Below are 21862 nucleotides of genomic sequence, written 5' to 3' on the forward strand. Positions count from 1 at the left end.
TATTTACATAAGGAGTCGTGCATAATTATTTAACATAAAAAAAACTGCTGAATGGCTAGGGAGGAGCTTGACTCTGTCGCAACTTTTGACAAAATTTTTTAAAGTTTTTTTCAGGGATTTTTTTGATTGAGTTTAAAAGCATTTTTGTGTTTGCGATCTCTTGGAAAGTCATGATAAAATTTTTGTCTAGGAAAATGATATTTAGTTGACTGAATAAGTCCCGCCCCTTAGCGACTTAGGCCACGCCCCCTTTAGAAGCTATTACTCAATTTAAAATTCCTCAGCAAAAATTCTCTGATGAAAAATTTATCTTTCACAGTATCAATCTATCGAGGACCTTACAGTACGTACCAAAAGTAAAATAGACCCCGCCCCTTTTAAAAGCTTATTTTTTTTATTTTTCTTTAGGGATTTTTTGATTGAGTCTTAAAAACATTTTTGGGTTTGCGATCTCTTGGAAAGCCATGTTAAAATTTCATTTTTTTAGGAAAATGATTTTCAGTTGAGTGAATAAGTCCCGCCCGTTAGCGACTTAGACCACGCCCCCTTTAAAAGCTATTACTCAATTTAAAATTCCTCAGCCAAAATTCTCTGATTAAAGATTTGTTCTTTCACAGTTTCAATCTAGCGAGGACCTCACAGCACGCATTAAAAATAAAATAAGCCCCGCCCCCTTTAAAAGCTTTATTCTTTAATTTTTCTTCAGGGGTTTTTTAATGAGTCTAAAAGCAGGGTTTGTGATCTCTTCTAAAGTCATGATAAAATTCCAAATTTTTTTGTCTAGGAAAATGGTATTCAGTTGACTGTATAAGCCCCGCCCCTTAGCGACTTAGGCTACGCCCTCTTTAGAAGCTGGTATCCAATTTAAAATTCCTCAGCCAAGATTCCTTGATTAAAGATTTTTTTCACAGTTTCAATCTAGCGAGGACCTCACAGTACGCACCTAAAGTAAAATAAGCCACGCCCCCTTTGGAAAGTATTTCAGAAACTGTTTTTTTAGATTGAATTTGCAGATTCTTTGAGGCTAATTGGGCTAATCACACCGCTACATTGGATTGAGATTAAATTGTCCTTAAATCGGTTGTAATTGGATAGACTAGCTTATAATTTTCCAAATTATTATGAATAGTCTCAACGAAGAAGCTATTTACACGGAAGATTGAGATTGAACTGTCCCAAAATCCGGTTTTTAGATAATTCAATCGATTCAATCTCAATTCAATTCAGCGAGGTGAATGATCTCTTTAATCTCAAAGTAGGCATCAACAATAAAACTAAATTTCCCTCTGTGAAAATTTTTCATGGTATTTTGTATGGAATACTCGGAAAATCATCATGATAAAGTTCCATACGGTGCTACTCAAACTTAAAATGCAAGAGTGAAACATTTATTATGATAAGCAATTTTGTCTTATCAGAAAACAATTCATAGGGCAATGATTCACTAATATAACACTTTCTGATATATCAAATACTCAAATATTTCAATAAATTGCAGAAACTGAATAGTTTAGGTTATCAAAAAATTAAGCCACGCCCTTTAGAAGTGAAACACTTTATTTCAGAGGCGTGCAAGAACCGTTGAAACCGAATAAACGTCAAATGAAGTAGGTCAAAACGCTACCAGAACAAACTTATTTTGACGTTTATTCGGTTTCAACGGTTCTTGCACAACTCTGATTTATTTATATCCAAGTAATATTGGATGAGCAACTTAATAATTTCACTTATTTTCCAAGACAATCTTTTTTTCATAATATTTCAACGTCAGAATTTTTAAAAAAGACAGTTTTTGACGAAAAATGCTCCTAATGTGTAGATACCATTAGGCAAAAATTACAATTTGATACGTTCTACTAAATTTCTAAAGAAGGCGTGGCCTAATTTTACAGGTGTCGACGTTACGCAGAAAACCTCAGATCTGAGATTAATCTTTCCATTTCAATTCTTCAATTAAATCAGTATTTGAAAATTCTTCCATTTCCAAGGGGTAACTCATTCCCATTTTTCTGACAAGGGTTTCTCGGGTTTCGCGATGCAATTTTTGAGTTTCTCGGGTTTCGCGATGCAATTCTTGGGTTTCTCGGGTTTCGCGATGCAAAAAGTGGGTTTCTCGCGTTTCGCGAAGCATTTCTCGGACAATTGACGACGGTTTCTCAATAGTTACCCCTTGTCCATTTCACTTAGATTTTTAATTTTTAAGTAAAATTTCTTTAAAAATATTAGCAAAAACGCAACAAAATTCACAACACTAAGTTGATTGCATTTCCTGCTGAATAATTGACAATTCTCACCTTCTCCCAAAATTCGAAGGTTTTTTCAAAAGTAACGAAATTATGTCAGATTAAATTGCATTTTGAATCAAATTCCCGTATACTTTCTCACAAATCTTAAATGGTAAAATACTTTCTTTTTTATACGATCATAATGTATGTAAACATTCAGGAAGAAGCACATAAATATGATTTTCATTCACCTAGAATACGAATTTTTTAACATAACCCTACAATTGACATTTTGAATTCAAACGTCATTTGAATTTGAGATTCAGATTTGAGAGCCTTTACTGTTGTAAAGAATTCCATTTCGGTTGATCAGAAATATCAGAAATCCTTTCGAATAAAACTGAAAGTGCGAATATGTTTTATAAAATCTTCATTTTCTCTTTGATAGATATAAAATTTTAATACATTTTACCAAAATTCTAAAAGGGGCGTGGCTTAATTATTAACAGTTGACGGTGTTACCCGGAAAATTTTAATTCTGAGCCAAATTTTTCAAATATTTTGGAAGAAAAACGCAATAAACTTCATGAGAGACTAAAAAACCAATAACCTCTTTCGTATCTTTTGGAATTCTAACCAAAGAAAAATACGAAAATTCTAGGAAAAACAGTTTATTGAATTATTCATTAGAACAGGATCTTCAAATTGAAGATTTTATTTCTAGGACTTCGAATAATTCCTGAGGAAAGATATTTTTTATCAAGAAATCTTGCAATCAGCTTGCTTCCTGTAATCTCGAGAGAGTTATGACCTCTACAAACCAGAGAAATTTATGTTTATATTGAAAAGTTTTTCCTACGCAAGCGTAGGGAATTTCCTTCAATATGAACATAAGTTTCTCTAGTGTGTAGAGGCCATTAAAGGCGTCTACAAATTGGGAGCAATTTTCGTCAAAAATTGCGTTTTTGACAGAAATTTGACGTTTCCCCCTACAACGCTCCAGGGAATTTCCTTCAAAAAAGCAATTTTTGACAAAAATTTCTCCCAATGTGTAGAGGCCATAAGGTTAAATAGTTGTGTCAAATTCTCTTTTATTGTAATTTTGATCTATGAAGCCTTTTAAAAAAATCTTTAATGGCGCTTGCACACCTTTTCAATTGAGTGAAATTCAATCGATTGAAATTTTGCCTCTTACTCTTTCGAACTGAAATCAGATGAAGCTGTCCCTTTCTGTGAAATAAAAATTGCAAATGAAATTGAAATTCAAATTTTCGTTTGACAGAAAAAGACAAATATATATCTTATTTTAGTTTGAAAGAGTAAGAAGTAAAATTTCAATCGATTGAATTTTACTCAATTGAAAAGGTGTGCCAGCACCGTAAGCTTTATTTTCTTAATTTCAGGATCAAGGAAAGTAACTTTAAAAAATGAATTTGTCATAGCTCTTAAAGGGGCGTGGCCTAAATTTCTTTAGGGCTTTTAAAGGAAACCTTAAATCCTCGAAAGTTGTGGACAGAGTTAAGTAGTCCCTATGGTAAATCTCAAAGCATGAGAAAATGAAATTCCCATTAATATTTAGAGGGCATGAAAATATTTAACAATTGGCGCATTTATTAGAATTGAAGGAAAACAAATAAAAAAAAGCAGTTTCATTGGAAATATTATGTAACAGAGAAAAATCAAGAAAATGTTTCATTTTTCTACGGTGCTAAGCTGTGTCTAGCATAAAAAAAATTGGAGAAATGCAAAAAAAACTGATTTTAAGTGCTTTTCCCAAAAAAAAGAACAAAAAAAATGAATTAAAAAAAACATTATGCATCATACAATATTGAAAACTTTTTTAGAAGATTAAAGAATTTGATGTTTCTTTTTTTTAATAACATTTTGGAATTAAAAAAAATTGAAAAGAAAAGTGATCGCCAGGGAAAGAACTTTTGCAGTGTTGGGGATGCTTGATGATTTTTTTCTGTGTACTTGAACAATAAAAAAAACATTTCCCATCTCCCTCGACGATTTCCATTGAATCTAGTGTGCTAGAGCGAGAGGACTAGAGGTGTTGCAGCCTTACAGCTGATTCTGTCAGTGCTGTCAGAGGAGGTCAACACTTTGCAGTGGGATTTGTGGTGGAGACATTGGAAGGAAATCCTCGATTTTCCAGGTAAATTTCTTGGATTGATTTTCAAATTGGGAGGGATGTGTTTGTTTGGGGTACTGGGGTTGGTTTACGGGGAAATTCAGTGCAATTTATTTGATGAGAATCGGGAAAATTGGTGAAAAAAGAAAAGAGTGGGGGGAAGGTTGGTTATCCCTGGTGAAAAGTCATTTGGACTCTGGTGGCGTAAACGGACGAACAGATGGATTTGTGCCTCTGAAGAGTGAAGAACTGAGAGACGTTTTGTGCGAATCAGTGAAGATTTTCAAGGAAAAGTGTTGGAAAAGTTGTGGGAAAATGTTCAAATTGTGTGAGAAAATGTTCTATAGTGACTATAGTGTTGGTTTTGGACTTTAATAGTTGCATTTTCCACGTTCATTTGCCATTTGGATCACAAATATTGTCAAGGTAAGTTGCTAAGACTCCATTGTTGGCCATTTCATTGTGAGAATTTTCACGGAAAAACCCCAAAAATCTCCTGTTTTAGAGCCTAAAGCAATCCCTAAAGGCTCAAGGGAACTTCTGGTAATAACTGTGATGTGTTTTCACCAGGAATTTCCCTGGAAAATTGAGAGAAATCTCAGCCCTTTCACTGTCAAAGTAGAGGGAGTTGCAATGGATAACCATTTTCCATCTATTGATTTCACCCAGAATACCAAAGAGATTTTCTCCGTCAATGTCGACAAAATGTCTGTAAAATCCATCACAAGTTTTCCCCCCATTATCAATTAATTAATCATCCAAATGCAATCAATTGCAATGCTGAAATCTCTGTTGGAAGTTGCGAAAGTGAATTCAGCCTTGAACAACTTTCTTCTTCGGAGACTTTTCCTGCGATTTCTGAAGATGTTGAGGGCCCCCACAAAGTCTAGCTTGGAAGAAAAAACCCCTCATCACAGAGAAAATTCCCATGCAGACAAATCTTGGGTTTTGTGCCAAAAAGACTAACGTCATCCTCATTGTCTCTTGCGTTGTTCTAAGTTTCCCTGTCTCTCCTTTCCCCCAAAAAAAAGCAAAAACGGAAAAGAAAGAAAATGCCCATGGCCTCTGGTGGCAGTGTGAATGTCCTGGGAACAAAGTAAATTTTTGGGTAGTAGAGAGAGAGAAGAAAGTCAGGAGAAGGGAGTTGATGAAGGTAGTGTCTTGAGGGGTTGCTAACCATGAGCCCTTCTCTGTTCGCTTGCGCTCAATTTCGATCCGAAAAGTGCGTCAGCAGACGACAAAGAACACATAATGGATTCAATATACATAAGCCAAGGCAAAAGAGACCACGAAAAGTCATAATACGGAGAAGAGGTGAGAAAACTCCAAACCAACATCCTTCTTCTCTATTTCTTTTCCTTCCACATTCAAGAATCTCTTCCATCTCTCTGCAAGAGTTTGATGCAAAATCCCAAAGTTTCAGCGAAATTTTCAACTCAAAACCCATCCAGAAGATGGGACGTCACCTAACTCATTTCCCATTCTCAGTCAACCAATGACCCCGCAATTAGGGGTAATTATTTGAAATGTGTCGTCAGTCTTGTCTCAGTTCATTTGCCTGATTGCAAGAGTCCCAGCAAATTGTGGCTAAATACTTTACTGCCTTGTCCAACAGATCCAAATTCCGATCAACAAAAGAGAAATGTCTAAATTTAGCGTGGTTGATTGAAAAGTGGAGATCAGAAGATTTGAGGATTTTTGAGAGAGAATCTCAATCTTATTGAAATCATTTACCGCATTTATACCAAGAGACTATACGGTCTACAGAGCTGAGGTTTAGCCATATGACATATTGAGCCCAAACAGAAGTAGATTTTGATTCTCGAATAGTGTCTTGGATAAAAGGTAAATGGAACTCTATTTGCACAAAGAGTCGTTGAAGTTCGAAGAACTCAAATTCAATTTCGAATTTTCATACTAAATTTTCGAACAAGGTGGGGAAAATTTATTAAATATCACACTAGAAAGCTGGCAAAAGAGTTACTCAGTGATTATGGAGTGATTAAATGATGGGACAAGAACAGCAAGCATCGTTGTTCTGTTTTTTCCTCACAAAAATGTGAAGTCCGTCACATTTTGACACGTGAGCACTTCGAAATTCGAACATGATGTAACTTCCGCCACCTTGCGAAAGTATAAGAAGTACGAAAGTCTCTTTTTCGGATCTTCAAATAGATTTTCGAATTTTTCTAGATCTACAGTAGAGTCTCGCTATAGTCCATATTTGGTTTCAAATTTGACACTTGGGTCGCACTATAGTCCATGTAATTTTTTAAAATTATCAACGATTTTTAGTATTGAAATTGCTCGACGGCTTCCACTTTCTTTGCGATTGTGGTACTTGTCCTTGCTCTCTTCATTGTGGATCACAATTATCACAACTACTTAATAAAGTTTGCCAAAAATATTAAAATAATTATGCATGTCGCATACTAAAAAACATAACCTAACTTAAAATCAGTGTTTTGAAATCAACGGTCGATAAATTGTGGACTATAGAGCTTTGGCTTATAGCGAGACTCTACTGTACTTCTGTACGGAAAGATTGATGCTTTTCTCGACTTCTCTTTGTGTTAGTTCATGTCTCGACTGTTTTCCCCAGTCCTCGCCATGTTTTAAAACCACCAAATAGTCTTGGCTGCAACCAATAAAAAGAAAAATCCATAGTAGAAACACTTGAGAACTGTAAAGGCCTCCACACATTGGGAGCAATTTTCGTCAAAAATTACATTTTTGACAGAATTCTGACGTTTCCACTCACAGGGCTGCAAGCAATTTTCTTAAAAAAAAAAACGATTCTTGCCGAAAATTGCTCCCAATGTGTAGAGCCCTCAAAGTAAAGACTGTTCCCAAATTCTTCTTGTCTTGTTGGTTTCTGTCTCAACTGTTTAGTGGTTTTAGAACACGGCGAGGAATGCGGAAAACCAGGGGCCTCTCGACATTTCATTTTTCCATACGTTTTTGCATAGAGGCACTGAAGACTATTGGCAAGCTTTTTCCTAAAGAGAATTGACTAATCAGTGTGATATATTTTGAAATCGTGCATTAAAACCTATCTGAAAATACATATTTCATAATGTTCGCCGAAATAATACAAGAACTACGAGCAAATTTGTTTATGTCGCGGTGCAATATCTGCAAAAATTTTACAAGGAAAAGTGAAAAATAGCTTCACTTTTTATTAGACTTGATGGGCCCCTGCGGAAAACAGTCGAGACATGAGCCAACACAAAGGAAAGTCGATATTGCAGAAGCACTTGAGAACAGTGAAGTGCTACAGGAAAACGTGTTCATTTTTAATAGGAATAGGACCACAATGATACTCCACTGTTTTTACCAATCCTCGTAATGATCCAAAACCACCAAACAGTCGTTACGGGTACTAACACAATGAGAAAGGTCGCTTATGTTGAAACACTTGAGAACAGTAAAGGTCTAAAAAACACATATTCATTTTTAATATTTTAATCACCAAAGAGGAAATGTTTCTTCTTAACATTTTTTACCACTTTAACTGTTCTCAACTGTTGGTTCCTGTCTAGGATTTTTTTCGCCAATCCCCTTCGTATTTTAAACCCACCAAACAGTCGTGATGTGACAGATACTATCACTACGAGAAAAGTTGCTTATGTTGAAATATTTGAGAACAGAAAGTGTTGAAAAAAATGTCCAGGAGAAATATTTCCCTTATTCATTTTCCATTGGAATAGCACCATAATTCCTCTACTTTCTTATCCGGTCCGGAAAGCTTTGTAGAAAATTCTGGGTTAGAACTGATTATTAAAAGCAAATGATTCATTAGGTTTTGAAAAGCGATCTTCAGACCGCTTTTAGGTTTTAGGTTTACCGCTTTTTAGGTTTTGAAAAGCGGTTCCCTAAAGCGGTCTTCAGATTGGAGATTTAGCCAAGTTCTCGAATGTCTTGAAATCCTAGATAAGAAGGAATTTTATTGGTTTTCCAAAATCCAATGGGTAATTTTTGTTCTTAATATCTAAAGTCATAATTTTCAGAAAAATTTGGTAAGAAATTAGAGGAATTAAGACGTAAACCTTAGGTCTAAACCCATATAAAGCGGTCTTCAGATTAGGTTAATAGCTCAGTTCTTGAAGGTCTTATCTAAAGCCCAAATAGATTCTGACCTGACTGATCCTCGAAAATATTTAATATGTAAAATTTAGCAGTACGAAATTTCGTAAAGGAAATTCACGCAAGTGTCTACTAATCGATAAACCTAAGCCCGCAGTGTACGACTGTTTGGCATAAATCTTTACTGCTAAGTTTAACAGGCCAAATATTTTGGAAGATCCTAGTTATTTATTTATTTATTATTTAATTCATGTGGTGGGGCTAGTTTGAGCATACTTCTAAAGGCAACAGGGCCTTAACAATTATTTTATTTAGCTCCATAGTAGTTTTGTCTATATAAATTAGAATATTTTAAAACCTAGTTTCTTTTGGAAATATGCGAAAAAATTGTATATCAATGAGGCCCCACAGCTTACACTAGTCCCATCTCCCCTTACATTTTTTGTAAAAGTTATTTTTCAAAAATTCGAAATATCAATTGATTTTCTTAGTATTCCATCTCAATGGCATCTACATTCTATAAAAAATTATGTCCATATTTGAAATTATTAAAGAAATTTTGACACTTTGCTCTAACTCTAAATGTTAATAATTGTCTTCATTATGCCGAAAATGGGCGAAAATTTTTTACAGTCAGTAGAGACCATAAGTAAGGATAATTTATGAAAATATTGCCTGGTTAAATATTAAGAATAATTAAGGCACAAAGTAAAACCTTTCCTTTGAAGACCGTGTAAGGACAAAAAGTAAGACTTCTGATTTTTAGAATCGAAATTTCACAGTGGAGGTTTGTCCGGATTCCCAAGGCCCTTAATATACATGTTGAAATTTCTCTAAAAATTTGGAAAACAAGTTAGAGAAATCTAGCCTTTTTTCTAAAACTTAAATTTGGGAGACCGTTTAAGCCTCTTGAAGGAATCACTAGATTTTAGATTAGATTTGAGAGTGACTACATTACCTTCTTTAGATTTTTCTGTTCGAGTCCATTATGCTGTGCCTTTGTTCCCTTTTCTCTGATTCTGTACTTTATATTGGACCAACATCTTCTGGCACATTTTAATTTTGGTACGTCATCCCAAGAGAGCTACCGCTTGACCTAGCAACACTTGATTTGTATTACATAACCTGGATAATCGCACTGCATGGGAACGTTATTTTGTTACAAAATTGAATTTTCGAGCATATCCATACACTATTATTGCTGATTACTACAAATTGAACCAGAAATTTTGCTATAGACACAATACCAATTAATTTCCCTTTACCAATTACCATTTCTCCATAATTCAAGACACTTTTTTCTTTTTAAAACAAAATAATACGTATAGTTATCACGTTATCAGTAAAGATTTTGTCTGCGTATGATCATGCATATGACCTCTGATGACTGTGTAAATATTTAAACAGCATCCTGTTAATAGGTTGGCAAACTGCCGTGATTTGCAGAGTTATCTTTCCACCATATTCTCTGTCTTCGTCTTGCAAGTGGCTCAGTTAGTAGATTGAAGGTTAACATGAGGATAACTTTGGACAATAGATAATTTTATTAATTGTGTTCAGAGAATCGTCCATTGTTGTTTATTCGGAAACAATGACTTAGTAGGTTCTTTCAGATTTGTTAATGCTCACTTCTTACAGTGCTTCGGGTAGGTTGGTTGTTTGTGGATTTTATATCACCTGAAGTATATCTTTTCTTGTTAAAATTAAATTTGTGTCTACCTTATTTTTGAGTGATTCAATTGTCTTCTTGCTGGTATTATTCATTTTCTGGGGTAATTTGAAACTAATATTCAGAAATACATAGTTTCTTGTCTGTTTCGAACTCGAGTTCCCGAGTTCTAATCAGTAATGTGGGCTTTAGACTGCAAGTTAATTCATTTGATTTTAGATTTTTAAATTGGTAAAATATGAAATTTTCGGTGCAATTGCGGTTTAGAATGATAGAGTATAACTAGTAAGTTATATCAGTCCGTGACATTAAATTAAATGTCAAATAGATGTGAGGTTAATAATTTACAAAACAATTATTCGATTTGACAACTTCGTATTTGAAGCATTCTAAGAACTATAGCACAACCGTGTTCAACATTCTAATGTAATTGTTACTGGATCTTCTTCCGAAACCTCTGGATTTTGGGTATGGTATGGAGTCCATACCGAACGGAACAGATTTAGACTTTGAAAAGATATTTTGCTTTTTTGTAATTGTGTTCATATGACAGAGATCAATTTTAAATTTGTTAAAGAAGTTGGAGCTGTCAAAGCAGAATTCTGTTATTAGGGTAACCATAAGCGATCTACTGATATTGCAACGTATAAGGTCATGTGGCGAACAACTGCACCAAATTTTGGTGAATCTTAAATTAGTGAATTTCGCTTGTTATTTTGAATTTCAAGCTGTCAGGCTTTATCATTGTCATAAAATCTTTTCTTAGATTTCTTGAGTATTTCAGAGCTGTCATGTCAAATCACAATTCATCGCTTAGCGTTGCCAGATGATATTTTAAGTTTTTTATACCGATCCTTATTTGCAACCAAAATTCATTCTAATTCAATTTCAATTTCGATTTTGATTCTTAGCTGCATTCCGAGTTACCGTTTAGGGATTCAGTAAATCCATTATTGCCATTTCGATTGTATTCGTGTGATATCTCTCTCTTGGCTATTTCAAAGACTCAAGAAAATTTTTAGTTGAACTTTTCACGCAAACTACAAAACCTCTTTTATGAGTCAGTCGTTCCATGAGTCTTCTTCTTGGTGCTAGAGAAGACGCAAAATGTAAAGAAGAGGAAAAGACTGGGGAAGACCAAAAAGTAAAACTTCATCAAATATTATATCTGTGCTTTTTTGGGTGGCCTTTTTGTATGTTGCTGCCCGCGATGGAGAAAAAAGTGTATAGAACTTTTGCGAAAAAAAACTCTCAATTGTTTCACGTGTTGTTACCTGTTTTTCATTGCTTGCAATGTGGCAAAAGATTTTCAATGTTGATAAATCAACATCATTATCAACTGATAAATTCGCAAAATGGGGGGAGAGGTAAGAGAGTTAAGGCGACTTTCTGTGCTACTTTTGGAATCTGCTAAAGACCAGAGAGGAAAAAAAGAGTGGGAGAGAGAAAGAGCGACATTGGAGTCTGGTTTTATTCTTTTATTTTCACTTTAGTTTTTTTTTTTTAAGTTATTCTTCTTCAATTTCAAACGAAAGGTGCGCAATTCCCGTTACTTATTGTAAGCTCTCGCGGTGGCTTCTTATTTATTTATTTTTTTGTTTTTAATCAATGTTCTCGTGACGCGAAGTTTCACTGGTGGGTTGATATGGGTTTGAGATGGAAAAAATGATGGAAAATTTTTAAAGGTATAGTTACCATATTGAGAGCTTTTTTGTGGATGTTCCTAGACTCAATTGAAATTGCGTAGTTAACTCTTTCGCGTCTTTAGGGTCATATATGACCCGGGGAAAAAAGTTTCTTTTTGGCTATTTACATTAATTGAAATCTAACTGGAGTCTTGTGAAAATGAGCCAAGAATCTTACATCCTTCTATTATGATGTCGTGCACGAACAGATAGATTTCAATTAATGTAAATACCCAAAAAAAACTTTTTTCCCCGAGTCATGACATTACCCTAAAGACGCGAAAGAGTTAACCCCTGAACAACCCGTCTCGCTGTGGTTCGTTGGCCTCGAACTCGGTTCTTTGTATATCATCGAAATCACTGCTGTAATATGTCCAGAGAGACGCAAAAAAAGCATACATTCTGCCCAGAATGGTTCAATTGCCAAGACGAATTTGAGAGACAGTCTGGGGGAAATTTAATGAATAACGAGGCTTAATGTGTGGGTGGGTAGAGTTCAAATTCAGAACTCTGTATTTAGTATCTAGTTGAGTCTCTAATTCTAGGTAGTAATTGATGGACTTGTCCCAAAAGGGTGGATGTGTCAAGGATATTTTACATAACCTCTTGATTTTTTTTTATATTATCTTTTATAAACATAGAATCTTAATTGAAAGTCTTGTTAATATTGGCCATGCTAGCACTGTAGCACATTCTTCAATTTCAACAATATAAGCCCTAAAAATAGTAAATATTTGAATATATTTCATTTGCCAGCCAACATTTGTGCTTTGTTATGTTGACGTCAGAGAAGGCACACGAGGTAAAATATCGCGTATGGCAATACTAACAGCCAGAGAGAAAAATCATCTGATTAAATGGTTCTCAATATGTTTTACATACAATATTACTGATGGATCTCTATGTTATAAAATCACAAATTGCGCACTTTGAACGATCTTTTATTTAATTTGCATTTTGAAACGTTTTTGTGTTCGCATGCTGAACATTAATAAGCTCGCGGAATCGAATTCAAGAAGTGAGTATTTTGTTGCAAAAGTTATTTGTGCGAAACGCATAAGTCAAGACAATGAAAATGACGTTTTTTTCGTTGTTGCCTATTGATAAATCTTCTTTTTTCCCCATTTAAATATTCATTATTCATTTTGCATTTAATACTGCGTGCGGAAAAAAAATGAAGTTGACACAAGGAGGTGGAATATTAATTTAATTTTCATCATTTTTAATCTTTTTCATCCAAGCTTTAATGTCTTGGAGAGACTCTTGATTTTTTTCAACCGTTGTTCTTTGTGATACAATCACAGCTTCTGTGATTCGAGGTGAAATCCAACTTTGTCTGATCTACTTGGTTTTTGAGAAGAAGATATCAGACTAGAGGTTTAGCCCAGTTCCCGAAGTTCTCAAAATCATAAACAGCAAGAAATTTTATTGTTTTTTGAGTATCCTACAGGTCATTTGTCTTTAATAATCCAATCCTGAGTTAAATTTCTGCAAAAATAATGATTGATAAGAAATTAGAGCACTTAATCATTTGGCTAAGCCTTAGGTCTGAAACCCTTATAGCTTACACCAAGTTCAGATACAAAACAAACATAGATACGACAATGGTCGATGCAATTGACGATATTGTAGAGGCCCAAATAGACTTAGACTGATCTTTGAGTATTTAGCTTATGAAATTTTCCACTAAAGGATTTGGTTAAAAAAATTTTTACAAAAGTCCTTTAATCGATTATCCTAATCCCTCAACGTATGATATTTTGGGAGAAATCTTTACTGCCAAATTTTACAAGCTAAATATTGTAAAGCATAAGCCTTAGGGCCTAAATAGACTCAAGCTGATCTTCGAGAATATTTAGCCTGTAAAATCTGACAGTAAAGGATTAGATAAAGGAAATTTATGCAAAGGACTTCTAATCGATGATCCTAAGTCCCCAGTGTATGACAGTTTGGGATAAATCTTTACTGTCAAATTTTACAAGCTAAATATTTTTGAGGATCAGCCTGAGTCTATTTGGCCCCTTATACGGGCCTCAGACGGCTAAGCCATGTGGCTTAACTGCTTTAATTTCCTATCAGTCAAGATTTTGTGGAAAAAATAACTTAAGATTGGATTATTAAGGGCAAATGATCTAAGCTCCTAAGAAACTAATAAAATTGGTTGGTATTTAGAATTTTGAGACATTCGGGAACTAGAATAAGCCTCTAGTCTGAAGACCGCTTTACTCTACTTTAGGCCTTAAAACTCGGAGATCAGACACGGCATTTACTAGAAAACGTTTTACTTGTCCCTTGTACGTGGCTAACCGATTTAAAGTAGAAAATATCCATTTAAATATAGGCCACACCTTCTACGGGATTTGTCAGCAAAAAAACTATTTTTTTTTTAAATTTTCCTCGATAATCTGTAGGGAAAACATAATTAAAATCGATAATTATATTCTCAAAAAGAATTGGAAAAAATGAGAAGTAAAAAAATTAATTTAAACGAACTTCTAGATCTTGAGGACAGATTTTAAAACTTTATCCTATAATTAAAATTATTTGGTTTATTTACAGCAGTTTTACGTCGTTTTTAATTTACATTTTTGCTCTGTGTGTTTCTCAAACACTTTAAGACTGTCAGACTTGTTTTATTCTTTATGTTAAAAATTAAAGACTGTATAAAAACTAAACTGAAAGGAAAATATTAAACTTTATAGTCCTATAGTTTATTGTAGAGCCTGTTTTCATGAGCCTTACAATTTCCTAACCCTAAATTTCCAATTGAGTTTGTATAAGAAAGGTCACTATCCTTTAACCAAAAAAAAAAAAAAACTTTAATTTTATCACAAAATATTTAACTTAAATCTTAAGGCTTTATTCATTTAAAATTAGAAGAAGCTACTCATCAAATAATTATGGATAGGTTTCATCAATTATTAATAGTCTAGTAAATATGAGTCAAGTGACCACACAGTTACTGATGCTTTTACGGGCTTCAGACCTAAAGCCCAAAATATACACAGGCATCGGTTTAGAGATCAGCCCAAAAAATGAGAATAGATATCGATAGGATACACTCACTCAGAGATCAGCCCAGAATTTTGAGCATCATAAATTATCATGAGGTCTAGTTTGATTACGGGAACAAGTTACATCACTGCCAGTGCTGAAAATAATAAGCTTCATTTTTTATGTTTTTGAGTACTTTTCGAAATGTCAATTGGATGAAAAAAAAGCATAGAGAGTAATGTTATGCAATGTTGCAAAATCTTAAAATGCATAAAGATAGATGTAAGGGAAGGTCAGAGTGCTCCTATTTGTATGAAAAATGCCTTGATATTGTACTTAAGAAGTCTTTCACCAAAGTGAGCACATTTAATAGAAATTTACGCAAAAACGCTAATACTTGATCCGTAATCCTTTGTGGGCTGATCTTTTCAGCCAAATTTTTCGAACTAAGTATTCTCGAGGATTAGCCTGTATGTATTTTTGGCATGAGCATCTTTTCTTTAGACCACTTTAGACTGTCTTCAGGCTGGAAAGTCACGTTTGTCCCTAATTTCTAAATAATAAACAAGAGCATTGAATTTGACCCGTCTAAAGAATTGATTATTTTCATTGAAACATTCGAAGTCAAAATTTCCACTAAAAAACTCGTTCATACTGCAATTATAAAAGTTAACGTATGCAGCTAAATTTAAAATCTGAATCTCATTGCTCATATTCCTTACGTTCAGTAATAACCTTCCCGTTCAGAGCTTATTAGAACGACTTCTATTATTTGAACGTGTTAAAGAAAACTTAGCTAACAACGAGTTAGAAGTTCGATCATTTTAACCGACGAGTTTTTTGTTTAAGGATATATTGAAATTCAAATGTTTTGCCGCTCACAAAACTACACAGAGTAACTTTTTTGCAGTAAACGTTTATAACCTGTTGTTGACGATTGAACATTGAAGTGTTAACACCGAAAATTCTAAATGGAAGAACGACCACTGGTAATTCGGCTAATATGTGAACTTGCATAGCAACGAAAAAGTTATCTGTCCGACTGGCCGCGACGGTGGCGACCTCTCAAATGTTCAGAAAATGTTCAGAAAGTGGTAGCCAACATGGAGAACTATTGATTCAACAGCGTTCGCATTTTTCTACGCCGCGGCGCGCGGTAAAGATTTACATTGAATCGAACCCTGTTCCGATCACATTCGTTGAATAGTGTTCAAGCAGGGAACTTTCATTGCTAGGTGATTTTCGAATAGGTTTAGCTCGCCTGGCTTTGACTCTTCGGAGGGTTGTTACTAAGCAGAGTGTCTGGGTTAGAAAGATTTTCGAAATTTTGAATTACTGTATTAAATTTCGCATTTTTAATGGGATTGTGGGGATTTCCGTGGCGCAATATGCAAGAGTGTTGGCTCTACGCGCTCTATGGCAGATGAGATCTCTGACTCGACTCTCACTGTTGTGAGTTCGAGTCCCGTCCGGTGCAAAGATCTGAATGTCTGATTTAGACAATTTTCACATGTAACAGTAACGTAATATAATGCTTCGCCTTCGCCTTAGAACTCCGGGAGCATAGAAGAAGCATCCACACCACGGGAAGGCGCTCCTGGGCGGTCTATAATGGACTTAGGTAACAGGTGACACGAATACGTATTTTCTGAATACGATTTCCTATACAGTGCCACAGCCCTAAACCTCTTCGGTAAGGATGTAGAAGTAGGATGTCTGGTAGTTACAATCCGTTAGCTCACCTAGCGGTGGGTTTACAAAGTTATGGTTTCCTAAGAAGTTACACTACTTGAATTTTGATGATTTTGATAACGTCGTAATCATCAAAATCATCAAACTGCAACCATTCCAAATTTGTCTTAATAAAGAATCACAGCTACAATAAGCTCAATATAGCTTTTCTTCTTTTGGTCACACAGAAACGTTACTTATATTGCTATATAGACTTTGGGATTGAAGGTGTGTGATACATTATGATTTTCAAATAGGTGTAATATATAGACCTTGAAACATTAGAGCTTGTGTAGATATTTTTTTTCTCTAATATAACCAACACTAGTTGAGACGTCATATGTTAAGTTTCTCATTTGCCATTTTCCCTATTGTTTTTTTTCTCCTATACATCTTTTCAAATTGGTCTTACAAAGGTCTTCTTGGTGGAAATGTAATGCGCAGCCTGAAGGGGCGAGAAAGAGATGGAAATGTCTCCTATATAAATGTATACATTGGGAAAAATTGTTGGCGAAGATAGGAAAAATATTTTGGCAAATAAAATCCTTTCGCGTGATTCTTCCTCTTTTGTCATTTTGATCTTTAATGTCACTTTTCTTGTTTGTGGCCTCTATTTACTCTTCAAGTTTTGCAAATGTTCAAAAGCCCTATATGTTCAAGGATTTTGGGATACCAATTTGGGCAATGGTGCTGTATCAATTTTCGGATTTTTGTTTGAGGTTTGAAAATAGTCTCATCTGTAAAACCTTCGTTGTGCCCATTTTTTGCTCGTTCACGGAAATCCAGTGAGTTGGGTGTGAAAATTCATTTGGGTTTTATTGCGTAACTCATGATGGTATTATAGGCTTCTTGGCATGTGTATAGTCAACAGAGTGAAGAAAATTTCATAAAAAAAAGTGGGATGTTATTTTTATTCATATTGCTGGACAATCTTCAAAATGAGAGAGGCCTTCACTTTCGTATCAATTTTCCCTGGTTTGAAGATCATTTGCTGAAAAATTTGACAGTTGAAATTGATTGTGGGGACTTAAAGAGTGAGATAAAACGAGGAAAATATTGAGAGTAGAAAAATACACCATCAACTGCAATTAATTAATTTGACATTTTATTTAATTCTTTTTCGTCACAATGTGGTTTTGTTCACAAATTTTGGTTTGTGAGATATATGAATGTGTGTATAGCATAAATTTTAGGCTTCCTAAAATGTCTCTCGAAAAAGTATGTCAGAGGCAAGAGTGGCTAAATTGATGTTGAGAGTGGGAATGGGATGGTGAATGCCTGGTGAGCCAGCTCTTCTGGTTTACTTTTTGGCTTAAAACCTGGGCTTAAATGGGTGTGAATGAGATAGTGGATAAAATGTTGTTAGTATGTATCTTCTCTTTCATATCTATTTTATATGTTCTGCAGTATGTTGTAATTTTATTTGAGAGAAAATCATCTGGGAGAGAAGGGAATACCAATTAAACAAAAGGCTACTGGTTTAAGGAAGGTTGTTTTGCCATGGACAATGGAAAACGGGGTGTTTGACAGCAAGATGACAGATAATTTGACGTAAAAATTAATTCCCGATTCAAAGAAACAACGATTCATTAATTTTAATTTGAGAATATGTAATTTTATAAGTGAATAGAAAGAGATGGATATAGTAGTTGTGCTTCCGTAAGTTCATACGGGAATGACGAAGTCAGAGACATCTAGGATTCTGTCCCTATTCCTCTAACCTGAAATTTATGCTAAGCCATGCTACTGAACTGATTTGTGTGAGTGGAAGAAGGACAAATAGCACGTACTTGATCAAATCAGCTGTTTAGTTCGGAAAGAACGTAGACTGTTTACCCCTTCTACTCAAATGATGTGGAATAGATTGGAGAGAATGGTGATGTGGTGGGAGTAGGAAAATTTCATAACAAGAAACGTGGGGAATATAAGCACTAATACAGGGGCAAAATCGTGCGCAATAAAGAGATGGAAAATTGTGCAAAACGAAACTCCTAATTGATGATTTGATGATATATATTATTTTTATCTACCTATCTCTCTCTCTCTCTCTTTCACACATATAATCTCCAACACAAATACATGTACAAAAAAATATCAAATACTATGACATTTTATCTTGAACATATGTTTTTTGTTTACAGTTGGAGTGTTTTTATTTTCTTTTATCACTTGCCCAGAAGTTCCCATTTTTTTTCAAACACAATTCAATTGAAATAAAAGCAAATTTTTATGGAAAATATAACTGTTTTCTCTGAAAGAAAAAAATATGATTTCCTTGTAATTTTTCCGATTTGTCTCTCCTTCGAAAACAATAAAAAACTGCTTTACATTTCATTGATTTTTCCATTGGCACAAACATGACATAACAATGGTATCTATACAGAGTTAATATACTTCAAATACGAACAATTTTTTTTTTGATGTAATTACACCTTAAATACACATTTAATTTGCTTCAATAATTTCAATTAGTGTTACTGGGCCTTTAACTCAATTGTTAATGATTTATTTATTCCATGATGGTATATACCCCTTTTTTCCTTTGGCCTATGTACAACACATGCGAAAATTCAATTTCCTGTCTTCTAAATTAAACAAAAGCGATATTTCTCGATGGTATGCAAGAGTGTATGGGAGACGTTGAATTTTTACTCAACCACTCTTCATACATTAAACTTCCTATAGTTTTTCATTTGGTTCTTCACATTTCATATTTTTCCGTCTATGTTGTCTCGTATATCTTGGCCTGTAACAATAAAAGTTTCTTTGCAAACATTTTTTTAGCGAAAAGTTTGGATTTCTTGTGTTGGAAAGGCATACACAAAATATACGTGTAAAATGATATCTCGATGATATAATTGACACAATTAATCCAATATACCTTTAAAGGCGAAATTTTATTTGCGTCACATACGATATCATATCGCTTTTTAATGTTTTGTAATGGGAAAGGTCGTTTAATTTAATCCCTAACTTCAAGATAAGTTTTCCTGTCTATTATTTTGATATTTGTAGACATATTCAACTTCCGAGTTGGTATTCCATAAAGTAGAACATAATTTGTCAAGTAGTAGGGGACGTAGAGGGTGCTCGCTCTATGATACAAGTGCCCTGGGTTCAAATACTTTTCATATAATAATTCTTGCCATGTTTTATTTAGATTAAACGAAAAAAAAAACAGAAAAAAAACAAAGTCACTACAAAACCGAAGAATATGCATTTGACAAGAATTCAGTGATACTGACAGCTTATTCTCCCGCATGAGGGCACTGTTTACTCCCGCAAGTGGCGCTGGCAACTACAGTGCTGTCTCGCTATATGCACAGTTTGGGTACTTTTTTGACAGTTCTCTCTCTCTGAATATGCACAACTTTTTTTGAAATTCCCAACGGTTTTTCTCCTTCTTTTAATAAATTATTATTTTTTTATTGTTCTAGAATTTCCCGTGTTATTTTAACTATAATATGAGACAGAAAAAATAAAATTAAGATAATTAAAAACGAGAAAAATTAGTTACCAAGAAAATAATTTTCTTTATTACTTTGTCAAAATGTAAACAAATTGATTTTGAATGCAACCGACACGAAAGCTGTGCATATAGAGAGTGTGCATATAGAGAGACAGAACTGTATTCACAATTTTGAATTCTCAACGTTCGCGAAGAAAAGTGCAGCTCAGTTTAAAAATTGAGCCTTCCTCACTTGTGTGTTTCCCAAGCAGCACAAAATAACTTAACCAGAAATTATCGTTGTGCCAACGTTAAAATACGGTTAATTCAACCAAACAAGTTGTAAAAACGTTATCCAACAGTTAAATAACCAAGATGTGCTGCTTGGGTTGTCCGTCGTCCCCTGTCCCATATGGAGCAGAAGATTTGATGTCGGCAAGTCCGCTTGCCATTGACGTGGCCCGTTTTTGGGCAAGACATATTTTATTTTCTTTAAGCCTCGATAGATTAATAATAATAATAATAATTTAAAAACAATATCTGAGCTAGGTTTTTCAGGACAATCTATCCTTCCGGTGAGCGTCGGAATTTGTTAATCAAACACACAATTTCACCAGAGCTTTCGACACTTATCGTGTCTTCCTCAGTGGTTCCTGGTTGGTCTTTAGGATTTTTGTCACTAGTTCCTCTACTTTCTTGTGCATCAGTTTTGAATTTGGTTAGGAGCTCACTAACAATTTTCTTTTGTCTTTTCTACACAACGAACGGACTGATGAATCAAAAGAAGAATCAAAACTGATGCATAAGAAAGTATAGGAATTAGTGACAAAAATCCTAAAGAAAAGACCAACCAAGAACCACTGAGGAAGACACGATAAGTGTCGAAAGCTCTGGTGAAATTGTGTGTTTGATTCACAGATTGTCCTGAAAAACCCAGCTCAGTTACACCACCGTCGCCGTCGGCTATCCTTTTATAAAAATAATATCAGTTCTTGTGCAACTACCTCTCGTTCAGTAAACAACCTTTCCGATTTGAGAGCTCTCTCCGTTTGAGGTTTTTTTTTTCTGTATCGAATCGAAATTCAAAATGGCAGAATAATCAGTGCTAAAGCGGCGAGTACGTGAACTTGGGCTTTAGCCTTTCGGTAGATTTTCGAATAGGTTTGGCTTGGCTTTGTCTCTTCGAAAGGGTATTACTGAACGGAGCCACTGTAGCTTATGAAATTCTCTATCAAACCAATGGAAATATTTTTAAAGACAAGTTTTGGTTTTCAAGTTTGGTTTTTTTCAGGCTTTTGAAAGTGTCAAAAATTTACAGAAAAATTTCTCACGCAATTTTCTCGCAAATTAATGTTCTTTTGAGTAAAATATTGTGCTTCAGACAAACACAACTTCTAAGGAAAGACAATAAAAAAGTTACTCACTGATTTGTGTTTTTGAATGTTTGGAAAGCTTTGCGCAGAGGCGATATCGTAACCAATTAGGTTTATCCGAGGTGCGATTATTGCTAGTTGCTAGTTGAATGCTTGGAAAGAAATTAAACAGTGATCTTTTTGAAAGGTTCAAGTTAAGGAATCTTTCAAAGGGTCACTGTACGGGACCCTTTACTTGGGTTGTTCAATTGATCTTTTAAAGAATGATCAATTTCACCCATTTGCTTTGATGAAATTGACTCTATCAGGCAATGACCCTTTTAGAAGGATCCCAAGTGACCCTTTTATTTTTACCAGTGTATTCCATTAGCTCCCTCCCCCCATTCAGACACGTTGTTCAGACTTCTCGGGCAAGCAAAGAAAACAACTTTTTCCGTATTAAGAAGAAATCGGTTCAGAAAAATCGGAGATATGGCACGTAAGTACAAAAAAAAAAAAACGGCAAAAACGGTTTTGT

General features: G+C 34.6%; 1 protein-coding gene and 1 non-coding gene across 2 annotated transcripts in view; both read left to right on the forward strand.

Annotated features, from left to right (window-relative positions):
• Positions 1–4550: 4550 nt before the first annotated feature.
• Positions 4551–21862, forward strand: part of LOC129800038 (protein Atossa) — a 59038-nt gene continuing 41726 nt past the window's right edge. Inside the window, exon 1 of the mRNA XM_055844395.1 lies at positions 4551–4785. The gene's annotated coding sequence lies outside the window, so the exon portion shown is untranslated. The remainder of the gene's footprint in view (positions 4786–21862) is intronic.
• On the forward strand, positions 21423–21558 carry LOC129800117 (U4 spliceosomal RNA). The gene has a single exon (XR_008751592.1). It is a non-coding gene; the product is annotated as a U4 spliceosomal RNA (small nuclear RNA).

This window comes from Phlebotomus papatasi, chromosome 1 (genome assembly GCF_024763615.1).
Source record: "Phlebotomus papatasi isolate M1 chromosome 1, Ppap_2.1, whole genome shotgun sequence".
Classification (NCBI taxonomy): Eukaryota; Metazoa; Arthropoda; class Insecta; order Diptera; family Psychodidae; genus Phlebotomus; species Phlebotomus papatasi.